At 41.2% G+C, this 13,482-nt stretch overlaps 1 protein-coding gene across 1 annotated transcript in view; it reads left to right on the forward strand.

Moving 5' to 3' along the window:
* Positions 1 to 1,698: 1,698 nt before the first annotated feature.
* The window catches only part of ZNF438 (zinc finger protein 438), a 125,367-nt gene continuing 113,583 nt past the window's right edge, over positions 1,699 to 13,482 (forward strand). Inside the window, exon 1 of the mRNA XM_012803253.2 lies at positions 1,699 to 1,854. The gene's annotated coding sequence lies outside the window, so the exon portion shown is untranslated. The remainder of the gene's footprint in view (positions 1,855 to 13,482) is intronic.

A 13,482-nucleotide genomic window follows, 5' to 3' on the forward strand; every position in this document is an offset into this window, starting at 1 on the left:
TGTTTTATAGATGAGGTAAGTGAAGCATTGGCAGGTTAAATACCTTCTCTGTAGTCAAACAGCTGGTTATTGGTAAAGTCTAGAGTCACTGCAGACCATACGGACTTGATTATCATTTCCACAAAATTCACATGTTGAAGCCCAAGTCCCTGATACAATAGTAATTTAAGATGGGGCCTTTGATAGACAATTAGGCTGAGATGAGGTAATAGGATGGAGCCCCCCGATGGGATAAGTGACCTTAAAAAAAGAGACACCAGAGATCTCTTTCTGTGCTATGGGAGAACATAGTGAGATGGCAGCTGTCTACAAGCCAGGAAAAGGGCCTTCACCAGAGACTAACCATGCTGGTGATACGGCAAAAGTGGCACCCAGCCAGCTCAGCTGAGCAGGGCCTGGGGGATCTGCCACTTCTGTCTTGGTGGCGGCAGCCGGAAAAAACCCGGCAGGTTGGGGCAAGCGAGGGAGCTTTCTTCCCCCAGAGGCTCCAGTAGAGCGGCACTAGAGGACCTGTCAATCAAGGGAAAACTGGTGCCCATCCCTGATTGGTCCATTTTCAATCCTGCTCCTGATTGGTCCATTTTCAATCCTGCTCCTGATTGGTCCATTTTATGGACCAATCACAGCTAAGCTATTACACCTATATAAGGCCCTGAGCAGAGAGCCTGGGGGCAGATCATCTAAGATCATTGCAGATCCTCACAGACCTTCAAGGAAGATAGAGCAGAAGAACAAGACTTCAGCAGACCATCGCAGACCATCCAGCGGAAGAAGCGAGAGCTGCGGCACTTCTAGTGCTGATCCTGCCTTACAAAGAGGTTTGGCCCTTTGCTGATCTCTGCCCTACAAAGAGGCTTGGTCCTTTGTAAGAGCTGTAGCTGTAACACTTCTGCTGCTGATCCTGCCCTGCAAAGAGGCTTGGCCCTTTGTAAGAGCTGTAGCACATCTATCCTGCTCTACAAAGAGGCTTGGCTCTTTGTAAGAGTTCTTTTCATAAGAGTTGTAACACTTGTATCCTGCCCTGCAAGGAGGTTTGGTTCTTTGAGCTGTAAATAATTCGTTCTATGGTCTATCGATTCATTCATCGAATCGTTGAGACCAAGAGCCTGGAAATCCAGTGTTAAAAATCCGGTATCAGATTTGGCGAGCCAGCCAGGAGACCAGATGAGGTTCCAGGACAGAAAACATCTGTGGTAAGCAATGGGACCACTTTCCTCTGTCCTGTTTTTCTCTATCCTTATCCTACTGGAGATTGCCCACCAGCCTGTGAATATGCTTCATGTAGAAGCTGACTTCCAGGTCCTGGGCAAGGGGAACGAGCTTTCTGATTCCTCTTGGTATCAGGAAGAAGGTAAAGGCAACCTGACCCTGTCCTCTGTTTATTCCTTTTCCCTGGTCAAGGGCCAAGTAATGAGGTAACACCCAGAGGCCCTGGGGTCCCCAGCAATGGTTCTGACCCCAGGACTTGGGAGAGCCTCTGAAAACTTGTGCTCTCCCAGCTCTCACTATCTTCTCTCCTTTTCAATTGTCCCAAATGTTTCCTAGTTATCTCTTTCCTAGTAACTTCTATAGATCTCTGTAGTTTCTCTCTCTCTCTTCTTGTAGTTTACATACTTTATGTTGATAAGGGATTGCCTTATGTATATAGTTGGGTTTGTTACTGGTTAATTATGGTGTTTTTCACATGTTTTAAGTGTTTCAAAGATCCTTTTTACTATCTTGCATTGCAGGACAAAATTTAGATTTATATGTGTCGAAGAAAAAACTGACCTTGTTAGAAAAAGCCTATGCCCCAAACCAAGGGCAAAATGACTCCCCTGCACAGTTTGTCTGGGCAACCAGACACCTATGAAGGTAGGCTCAGAATGTCTCCCCAAGGTGGGAGTGGCCCTGAACTTTGACTATTGCTTGATCAGAAACTTAAAGTAACCCTTGGTTTCCCTAGGACTTCTGCTAAGTACAACTAATTGTGATACAAGGTTTCAAAAGCATCTCTCAAATCAGCCCTGATTTGTATATTAACACAACACCAAGCCCTGCTTAGGCCAGAAAACCTATTTCCCTTTTTGTTACAGGGAGTTTAGTAGAGAACTTGCACAGAATTCATAGTGTTAAATGTGTAACATCACACAACCATTTTTCTCCAGGATGGGGCTTATCCCCACTTTGATTGATACTCTGAGGCCAGTGGAGGGATGGGGCAGTTTGAGGGAAGCAGAATACATGTATCAGTGGGGACCAGGCTCCCCGGACCTGATATCTTGGTGTGCTGCCCGCATGCAATGAGCATAGGAGACCCAGCGGGTAAAGCGCTACACTGGTAAGAGTGGCTAATTCCAGACAGGCGTAGGGCTGAGGAAGCCACACACTCCTCAGGGTTTCTTCCCCAAAGAGAAGAAACTGTGATGTCTCAGCCTCCAGAACTGTGAGAGAATAAACTTCTGTTACGTTTAAGCCACCCAGTTAAATTTCTGTTGTTGAGGTATCTTGAGTAGATTAAGACAGCCTGTGTTTTGAACTGACACCTCATGCATAGAGGCTTTTCTCAGATCATAGAATAAATAACAAATTGGACTATAAAGAAGGTTCCAAAAATGTGGAGAGAATAGCAAGAACAAATAATGTTACCAAAGCCAAGAGACAGGCAATTTAAAGTTAAGGATATTGGTATTAAATTGATGAGGTTTAGTAAACTTTTAATGGGTTTTCAGTTAAGTCATCTGTGCTTTGGGGAGAGCAGTTTTGTGAAGTAGTGAATGGTGTGTAGGGGAGCAGTGGAAACAAACTCCTTTTTTCAAGCCTCTTGACTGAAGGAAAAGGGACAAGTAACACAGTGAGAAGAGAGACATAAAGCCTGGGAAAGTATGATAGTTTTGTTTGCTAATTTGTTTTAATGATGAGAAAGGTTTAAGCATTTATATGCAGTGGGGTAAAAAAGAAGGAGAAATTGAAGATGTGGAGGGGGAAAGTGGGCAAATGATTACATCAGACCCCTAAGTAGGTGGCTATCTTGAGTTGCAGAAAGAGGGTTGAAGGTTAGCTTTGAGCAGGAAGAGGGACACCCTTCCTCCACACTGCCAGGAAGGTGCATGTGGTTGTTGGTCAGTGAGGGTGGAGGAAATTGAGGGAGTCTGACCCATAACCTCTCTTTTGTTTCTACGGAGGTGTTGTCTTTGCTGAGTGAAGGAGAGATTAGGAAGCTTGATGTAAGTGTTGTAAATTTGGAATTGATTCTGTGGGGGTGTAAAAGAATTACTGATTAGGAGCCCACAAAAAGATTGATGACAGCAGTGAAAAGGGCCTACTGTGCTGGGGGGCTGTGCCTTTGTAGAGTTCTCAGCTTAGGTTTTTGAGGCTTTTTATAGCCGGGATCTCTAGGTATAGGGGTGGAAACCCTTAGATTGGTTTAGGGGGTGTGTATGGAAGAAGGAAAAGCCATGGAGAAAGTTGAGAATTTAGGAGAGCAAAGCTGAGTGATCAGATCCTAAGTTATATTGGATCAGAAATGAAGCTTGGAGTGGGGAAAAAGTAGAAGCTTACACAGATTTAAGATCAGGTATGGTTTATTCATTCAATAAATATTTCTTAAGTTTTTATATTCTAGGCTCTGTTCTAGGTGCTTGGTTACTTAGATGAAAACAGTGATCAAAACAAAGTTTGCTCTTGGAGAGCTTAATTCTAGTGAGGAGGTATATGATGAACAAACATGAACATATGTATGTAAACATATACATGCTAGTGTGTATAATTTCATATAATAAGAAAATGTTAAGAGGAAAAACAATAAAGGGTAAGGAATAAAGTGATATAAATGCTGTACATATATTAAATAATGTCACTGGGGAAGTGGCTCTCAGAAGAAGTGACCTCTGAGCAGAAACTTGAATGCACTCAGGGAGCCAGCAGAGCAGATGTCTGGGGAACAGCATTCCAGGGTAAAAAAATAGCACGTGTGCAGCCCTGTCAGGGTTTGTCTGATGATGTATTAGGGCTGCTGTAAGATTTAGGATTTTATTCAAGTGTCTTGAAAAGACATTGGAAGGCTCAAATCAGAGGAGTCGCATGGTCTGTCTTTATTTTCCGAAGGCTCACCCTGGCTACTTTTTGGGTAATTGATTGGCTGTGGGAGTTAAGGAATCTGGAGAGCTAGAAGGACCAGATGGAGATTGTGATCTGCAGGTAGCATATTGGAGTTTAAGATTTCAGCAGTTGAGTGCTTCTGGGTGGGAATACTGTAGCTGTTCCTTTAAGCAGACGCACCCACTCTACAATAGGCATTCTTTTCTGTGGATGAAGGCCTGACCTGACCCTTGGCTTATATGTAGTACCGCACCCTTTCCTGTTTTTGACTCTGTTCCTCACCAACTTCATTATTCATTCTCCCATTTTGTCCTCACCTTGTCTTTCAGATCTGATGCACATTATTATCTTCTTGACCAAGACTTCCTCTAGATCTAGGTTTTAAGACCTTTTTTTCAGAGTCTGACTTCAGACTCCAGTCTTTTGTGTCAACCAGGTGAAACTGAAGGAAATGGGAGTCAGGAGTGCAGTGCTCTGCCCACTCGCAGTTGTCCTCTAACCCCTCAAGTACCCCTGAGACACTTCCAGAAAGCGACAGCTGTTAGTTCACAGTGTAGAAAAGGCCCATATTGAGCTATGACATTGCCTTGCTTGCAGCAGGCCATTCCTAGGATCACCTTAGGTCATGCTCTCTCGGCTCAGCCTGTGCCTTCTTAAATCCTTGGGCACCTATCTGCCAAGCAGTGGTATGTGCACCCTCCAGTTACAAAGTGGTGTGCTCAGGGCACTCAAAACTGTGAGGCAGGCAGAGTGCATCTCCCTGAGTGTTAGTTTTACTCACTGGCTGTTATTTACTAAATTTGTGCAGTAAAAATTAATACAGTTCTAATTACATGCCATATGTTTTATTTGTCCTTCTCAGAACATTTTTTTAATGACCTTAATGAAGGATGTTAATTTTTTTATACCAAAAGAAAACAGATGTATTAGAGTTTAGAATGTAACATTTGTGTATAATTTTTAAGGGAAAAAATCAAAAGATCAAGAAATTTAAATTTTGCATGGGTCACTTAGAGTTTGTCTTTCAGGGTTATTAGGTTCCTCTGTCCTGTATTAGGAATACTTTGACAGAAAAGGTTAAAATTACATTTTTTAAGTTGTCATGTTTTTGTAATTATGTATTTTTATGTTTGATGGAATTATTATAACATTTGTATTAAGCATGGAATAGGAACTAGCCATAATTTAGTTTCTAAATCATTAGGCTTTTCTGGTTAAAGGTAAAAATACGAGTGTTTTCTTCTTTTAGTTTAATTGTCATTAAGCTTTGCTGCATTGTAAAAGATTTATAAAAACCAGGTGATGGCATATTAATGAGAGCAATACTCAAAGTAGTTCTAAATTGCAAAATAAGTCTGGTGCTTTGGATTAAAAAAAATAGACTGTCAATTACATTAAACTCTTAACATTCCCTCTGACTTGAGAGTTGGTCTTCAAGTGCCAAGATAAAAAATTTCTTGGTCAGGACTGTTTGCCACAAAGGAATTGATTATGATTCTAGTGAGGGCAAGGATTTTGAGAGAATGAACCATCTTTGATCTAACTGTGGCAATGATATTGTCTGGTTATATATAGAAAGGACAACTTCAGGGTTGAATTAGGGAGCCTTCTGGGTGTTCTATCACAACGTTCCTATCAATATATGGCTCCTTTAAATTCATAGAAACAGGAGTACAGGTATAAGTTTTCTTTTGAGTCTGCAATTGTCAAGTCTGTTTAATCATTGTGGCATGCCAATTCTCTGTGTAAAATGGGGATAGCAACACAAAATTTGTTTGTCTAGTGCAACTAGCTTCATTAAGGTTTGATTAAGTGTACAGAATGGAATAGAATACTTGTAGATCATTTATCTGATAATGGACTTATTTATATAATCTAGAATTTATAAAGAACTCTTAAAACTAAATAATGAAAAGGCAGAAATACCTAGTTAAAAATGGGCAAAGAAACTGCCTACACATTTCTCCAAAGAAGATTTATAGATGGCTAATATAAGTACATGAAAGGATGGTTGACAAAACCACATTAAGATACCACTTCATACCCTCTTGTTGGCTGTAATCAAAGACAGACAACAAGTGTTGGTAAGGATGTGGAGAAATTAGAAACTCCATATACTGCTGGTAGTGTATGTTGGGCAGTCACTTAGAAAATAGCTTGGCAGCTCTTCAAAAGATTAAAATGTAAGAGTTAACTATATGCTACCTAAGAGTTCCAATTCTACCTAAAAAAATGAAAACATTCATCCATGAAAACACTTGAACATAAATGTTCATAGTGGCATTATTCCTCTATCAGGAATAGCTAACCAGTGGAAACAACCCCAATACCTAGCAACTAATGAATGGATAAACAAAATATAGTATATCCATACAATGGAATACTATTCAGCATTAAAAGGGAATAAAGTACTGACATACGCTATAGCATTATATGTCAAAACAGCATTGGATCTCAAAACATTATGCCAAGTGAAAGAAGCTAGACACAACAAGCTGTATATTTTGTGATTCTGTTTATATGAAATGTCCCCAATAGGCCAATCTGTAGGGTCAGAAAGCATTTTAGTGTGCTGGGAGGGTAGGAGGGGAGAAATGAGGAGTGACAGCTAATTGATAGGGAGATTATTTGGGGGATGATGGAAATGTTCTAAAATTGTGCTGGTGGTTGCGCAACCCAGTGACTGTACTAGCACCATTGGATTGTATACTTTAAAAGAATATAGTAGATGGGGCGATGCCTGTAGCTCAGAGGATAGGGCCCCAGCCACATAGACTGAGGCTGGAGGATTTGAACCAGCCCGGACCAGCTAAAACAACAGTGACAACTGTAACAACAACAACAAAATAGCCGGGTGTTGTGGCAGGCGCCTGTAGTCCCAACTACCTGGGAGACTGAGGCAAGAGAATTTCTTAATCCCAAGAGTTGGAGGTTGCTGTAAACTGTGACACTGCAGCACTCTACCCAGAGCGACAGCTTGAGACTCGGTTTCAAAAAAAAAAAAAAAACCAACAAAAGAATATAGTAGATTGTATGTGAATGATGTCTCAGTAAAGCTGTTGAAAAAGAATAAATGAGGTAATATGTAGGAGTATATTTTGAGTTATTTGAAAAGATACTATTAGTTTGAGTGTTAAGACTTTTAAATAGTAGTGGGATGCCTTAGATGTTTTTTTTTCCCTTGTAGGCCATGGATTTTTAGGCTGTGACTTAGTGATATAAGGCCATAACTCAGCAATATAAAATACTGAAAATATGGAAACATAAAATGAAAACTGCGTGGTCTACTGTTTTTATTTAATAGGATTTTCCGAATCAGTTGATTAGCCATAAGTAGAATGTATCATTAAGGAATTAGGTTTTAGAATCATAAAATTTTAGAGCTGGAAGGAACTTAAGAAGTCATCTATTCGAGGGCTTCTCATTTTGTTTTGTGAAAAACTGAGTCTTAACAGAGGCTGAATAAGATATCTAGGTCACAGAGCTGAGTAAATTCTAGAACTTTGTCAGTGTTCTTTCTGTAGTCTGGTTTCAGTGCTATTAGTAGTATTAGAACTAATGATATCAATAGCAGGTATTTAAATGCTTCCTGTGGTACACGAGGCACACTGTTAAGTACTTTGTATTTGTTATTTTGTTTGTTTGTTTGTTTTTTTCCCAATCTTTTTTTGTTGTTGTTGTTGAGTGGTAACTGTGTACATTAATGCACTTCTGGGGTACAGTGTGGTGTTTTCACACACAATCCGAAACACTTCCATCGAACTGGTTAACATAGCCTTCATGTCATTTTCTTAGTTATTGTGTTAAAACGTTCATATTCTACTCTTAGAAAGATTCACTTGTACCCTTGTAAGATAAACCACAGAAGTGATCCCTCCAATCCTCCTCCCTCCACCCACTCCCCCTCCCCTCTCCCTTGTTATTTTGGTTAATCATCACAACTTACGAAGATGGTTCATTTTACCTGTGTATTAGTTCCCTGTTGCTGCTGTGAAACAAAACAAAACAACAATGTGGATTTGTTATCTTAGAGTTCTGGAGGTCAGAAACCCAAAATAGGTCTCAGTGCCAGCAGGGTTGCATCTCTTTCTGAAGGCTTTGCGGGGTCCTCAAACTTTTTAAACAGGGGACCAGTTCACTTTCCCTCATACTGTTGGAGGGCCGGACTTGCAGGCCCCGGGATGAGTAGGCTGCTAAGCAGGACAGGCAGCAGCGGCAAAAACACCCGGTGGGCAGGGTAAATGTCCTTGGCGGACTGCATGTGGCCCATGGGCTGTAGTTTGCGGACACTTGCTTTAGGGAGATCAGTTTTGTTGTCTTTTCCTACTTCTAGAGGCTGCCTACATTCCTTAGCTTATAGTCTCCTTCCAAAAATCTTAAAGCCAGCATTGGCTGGTCAAGTGTTTCTCACTGTGCTATCCCTGTGGTTTTGATTCTTCTGCCTCTGTCTTCCCCCCTTTAAAGACCCTTTGAGCCCACCTAGATAATCCAGGATATTCTTCTTATTTTACGGTCCTTTGATTAACAACTATAATTCCATGTCAACCTTAATTCCTTCTGGTCAATTGAATGGAAAAGGCACTCAAAGGGATTTTTCTTTTATCTTACTCAATAATCAACACAGAAGACTTCTGTGATTAAATTGGAGGGGGGGAGGTGTTCCCCACACACCAAACAAACAGTTCTTTAGTAGCTGCCAGCTGAGTGTCCTACGAGTTGATTCATTTCTGACACTGTCTACCAGGAGGTGGTGTCAGATTCCACAGGTTGAGGGCTCAATCCCATAAGACTGCCCCCCCATTGCCAGTGGCAAACTCCAGGTTGTCTTAGCTGTGTTTCTGAGTCATCTGCTATGAAGTGGGGTTCCCACAATCCCCTCCTTGGGATCATATAATCTGTTAGAATAGTTCACAGGACAACATGTTTATTGGTTTATTATAAAGGATATTACAAAGGATACAAATGAAGAAATGCACAGGCAAGGGGCATTTGGAAAGGGATATTCCAGGCACACCACCTCAGCGATCTGAAAGCTCTCCAAAATCTGTTCTTTTGGGTTTTTATGGGGCTTCTTTATGTGAAGATGGTTGATTAAATCATTGGCTACTTGTTATTAGCTTAACCAATAGCCCTTCCTCACTCCCTAAAGGTTTGAAAATGGGACTAAAAGTCCCAACCCTAATCTAGCCTTGGCCTTTCCCATGACCACCTTCAGTCCTGAAATTACCTCAGGGCTGCCAGTCATCAGTTAACTCATAGCATACAAAAAGACATCACTTTGGAGATTCTGAGGATTTTAGGAGTTGTATGCCAGGAAAAGCAGACGAAGACCAAGTATATACCCATATTTTGCTGTATGCAACGAGCACTTTTTTGCCCAAGTTTTTAAGGGAAAAATAAGGATGTATATTATACTTGAGTAGTAGTAATTCTGTATCTGTATAATTTTTTTTATTTATGCTCTTGTATTAAAAGTAACATTAGAAAGCAATAATAATAATATCTGTATGCAAAGTAATACCGTGGAATACAGTAATTGTGCCACCTCCATGCTGTTTTCCTCCCTGGCTGCTCCCTTAGCTCGGGAAGCCTCTAGTTTGCCCCCCGATCAGGCTGGACACCATCACTGCCTTCATCTTGGAAGTGGACATGTTGCTGATAGTGATGTGACAATTAGTGTAGGGACCTTGATGAAAGGGGGGTGGAGTGGCTGTGTAGTGGCACTTCCTTCTTTCACGAGAGGCACAAAGTACAGAACTGGGCACTGTAGGGAAGCTGGGTATGAGTCCAGGCAGCAAGTGAAACTGTTCTGTACAATCTGAGTACCCAACCTCTCCAGCTGTCCCCTCTGGCTTACCCTTGTCCCCATATCCTCTCACTTCCTATTCTCAGTCCTGTTCTGTCTATTGGTGAAAATGTGACCACAGCTTCTCTGCTGAGAATCTTGAAGGCTTATTTCCCAGGAAGCTGGTGTGAGGGGCCTGGGCCTGCCCTGCTTGTCCGCGGCTCCTGAGGGAATATGCCTCTCTTTCTGGGCTGCCTTGTTTCACACAGCTGGCCCCATTCTTAGGCCCCCAGGACATTATGTTGAAGAGGAATGTCCTTGAACTGGGGTCTAGGAGAGCTGGGTTCTGAGACCTGGTTCTACAAGTAGTCCACTGTTGTGACCTTGGGCCTCAGTTCCCATGAAGTTTCTATCTGCTGGGGTACCCAGCAGTGAAGCATGAAAACTTACGATTTATGGGTACTTGAACCCATAGAGTTTAATTTTGCACCTATGACTTGTCCAAACCCCCAAGGTGGTGAGTTGGTTTAATTTTCCAGACTCATCATTAGGAAGAGCCATCTGGGATGCTTGTTAATGGAATAGATATCCAGGTCTTTCTCCTGGAGAGCTGATTCAGTGTATTTGTGTGTGGTTCAGGAGTCTGATTATTACTCAGTCCCCCAGGTGATTTTTAGGACTTGCAAGTTTGGGAAAGGTTGTTGTCATTCATTCTGATGTCACTGAATGCCCAAAGTCTGGATGGCTACTGGAAGTCACTGTCTAGTCACTAAACAGAAATGTTAAGTGCAAAGTACTTCACTGGGGTGTCAGAAAAGGCTTCCTTCTCAGCATATTTCCTGGGGGCCTCAGAATGGGACCAGCTGCATGAGAGACAAGACAGCCTGGAAAGAGCAGGAATGTTCCCTCAGGAGCCCAGGGTGCAGGCCCTGGGAAATAAGCCTCCGGGATTCTCAGTGGAGTTAAGTGTGGCTGTATTCCCACTGACAGACGTGGGTGGTAATAGGAAATAAGAGGATATGGGGATGAGGATGGGCCGGGAGGAGACAGGTAGGGGAGGTCAGGTACTCAGGTCATCCAGTTCTCTCTCACCTAGGCTCACTCCTGGATTTTCCTCAGTGACTGGCTTCATACTTTGTACCCTTTACAAGAGAAGAAGATTCCATTGCATAGCACCTTCCATCCTCCTTTAAAAAATTAAAATGAAAGAGTTTTTCTTGAAAGTTTGGACCAAAATGTGGGTATGCATTATACAGGGGAGCACATTATACATGGCAGATAACACAGTATCACACCATGTAACAGCATGGTCAGACATTCTAGAGATTAGGATATGGACATTCTTGGAGGTAGAGCAGTGTTTTGACTGCCATAATCTGTTAATAAGATGAAGAGATTTAGGCTTGGAGATGTTAGGTAAATTGTTCAAGGTCATAGCATTAGAAAATGAAAGAGCTGATATTTTAACCCAGGCCTATTATTTACCATATTTTCACAGTAACACGGTCCTTTCCACAAATGCCATTTGATCATGATCTGGAAAAATAAATAGGTTGATTAACAGCATTCGAATAGAAGGTATCTGTTAATCTTTTTATTTATTGTATATATTTAAGGTGCACAACATATTTTGATATACATACACATTTCTACTTGAAATGATTAGTCAAGTAGATTAACATTATTTATCTCATAGTTATACTTTTTTTGGCAAGTATATTTAATAGCTACTTTGTTAATAAAAATCTCAGATATAAGTCAACATACACTATAGTTCTCATGTTATACATTAGATCTCCAGACTTGCTCATCCTATATATCTACGATTTTGTATCCTTTGACTTACATCGCCCTATTTTCTCAACCCACTCCAGATAACCACCATTTTTATTTCTGTATATTCAACTTTTTTCTTCTGATTCCATGAATAAGTGAGATTATGCAGTATTTTTCTTCCTATGTCTGACCTATTTCACTCAGCTTAATGTCTTTCAGGATCTTCTGTGTTGTAGAAAATGGTAAGATCTCCTTTTAAAAAGCTGAATAATATTCCATTTTTTTATGTATACATGTATATATCACTGTTTCTTTATCCATTTGTTGACAGACATTTCAGTTGTTTATATATTGGCTGTTGTAAATGCTGCAGTGAACATGAGAGTGCAGGCACCTTTATGAGATGGTGATTTATATCCAGAAGAGGGATTGTGGGGTTGTGTGAGTTTTATTTTTCATTTCTTTAGGAACCTCCATACTATTTTCCACAATGGCTGCACCGTCTGCATTTTCATCAATAGTGTCCAAGGTTTCTTTTTCCTCCACACCCTCTTCAACACTTGTTATCTCTTGTAGCTCTTTCTTATTAAAGTAAAATAGATGGTATATTACAGGACAATTAAAAGCATGGATGAGAAGAGTATCTATTGATGTGGGAAAATGACTTATGAAGACTTGCAGTTTGGCTCGGCACCTGTGGCTCAAGTGGCTAAGGTGCCAGCCACATACACCTAAGGTGGTGGGTTCAAATCCAGCCCAGGCCCGCCAAACAACAATGATGGCTGCAACCAAAAAAAAATAGCCAGGCATTGTGGCGGTGACCTGTAGTCCTAGCTACTTGGGAGGCAGAGGCAGGACACTTACTTGAGCCTAGGAGTTGGAGGTTGCTGTGAGCTGTGATGCAACAGCACTCTACCCAGGGGGACAGCTTGAGGCTCTGTCTCAAAAAAAAAAAAGACTTGCAGTTCGCTAGCCCTTCCCATATTTCTGTTTATTAATTTCCTCCTCTTACCAGTCCCTTCCTCATCCGGCCTAGATGCTCTGACTTAAATAATATATACTTCTGCCAATTCCCTCAATTTCTTTTTACCTCTTTGTTCTCTCCCATCTCAGGACTGGATGAGCCAAGTACTTGCTTTTTTTTTTTTTTTTTTTTACTTTAATATATTCAGCAGCCTTAAAATTTTCATAGTATAAGAAATCTTCAACTATGTCTCTGTTACATCATTCACTCCTCACTGCCTGCCTCTTCTGTTCTTCTCAAACCTTTTAAGCCCCTACCAGTGTCATTTGACATTTTAGCAGTTCTCCATGCAGTTGACCATTCCTTTTGGAAGCACTCTTGTCTTGGCTTTGGCACACTATTCTTTACTGGTTTCCCTTTTCTCATTCTAGTTGACCCTTCCCTGTCTTGTATGTTGGTTCTTCCACTTTTGTGTAACTTCTGGAATAGGGGCTCCTCAAGGTTCAGTCCTCTTGTTTTTCACTTTGCATTTTTGGTTAAATATGATCTTTTGGAATATGTCTTTCTTATTATCTCTTACCCAGAATTTGTCATCCTCAGTGCTCTTGACATTTGGAGCTGGATAATTTTTGGTTGTGGGGGGGCTATCTTGTAGAGGCTTAGCAGCATCTCTGGCCTCTACCCACTAGGTGCCAGTAGAGTTCCCTCTACCTCAGTTATGACAGCCCACATTTCCTCAGATATTGCCACATATCTCCTTGGTCCAAATGTCTCCTTGGGGACATTTATCTTTTCCCAGGTGAGAACCTTTTATGTAACTTAAAGTTCCTTTCTGAAGACCTAGGGATGACACCTATTTGACATCTCCCCTTGAATG

Source organism: Otolemur garnettii, unplaced genomic scaffold (genome assembly GCF_000181295.1).
Source record: "Otolemur garnettii isolate 467f Iridium unplaced genomic scaffold, OtoGar3 scaffold00019, whole genome shotgun sequence".
Lineage (NCBI taxonomy): Eukaryota > Metazoa > Chordata > Mammalia > Primates > Galagidae > Otolemur > Otolemur garnettii.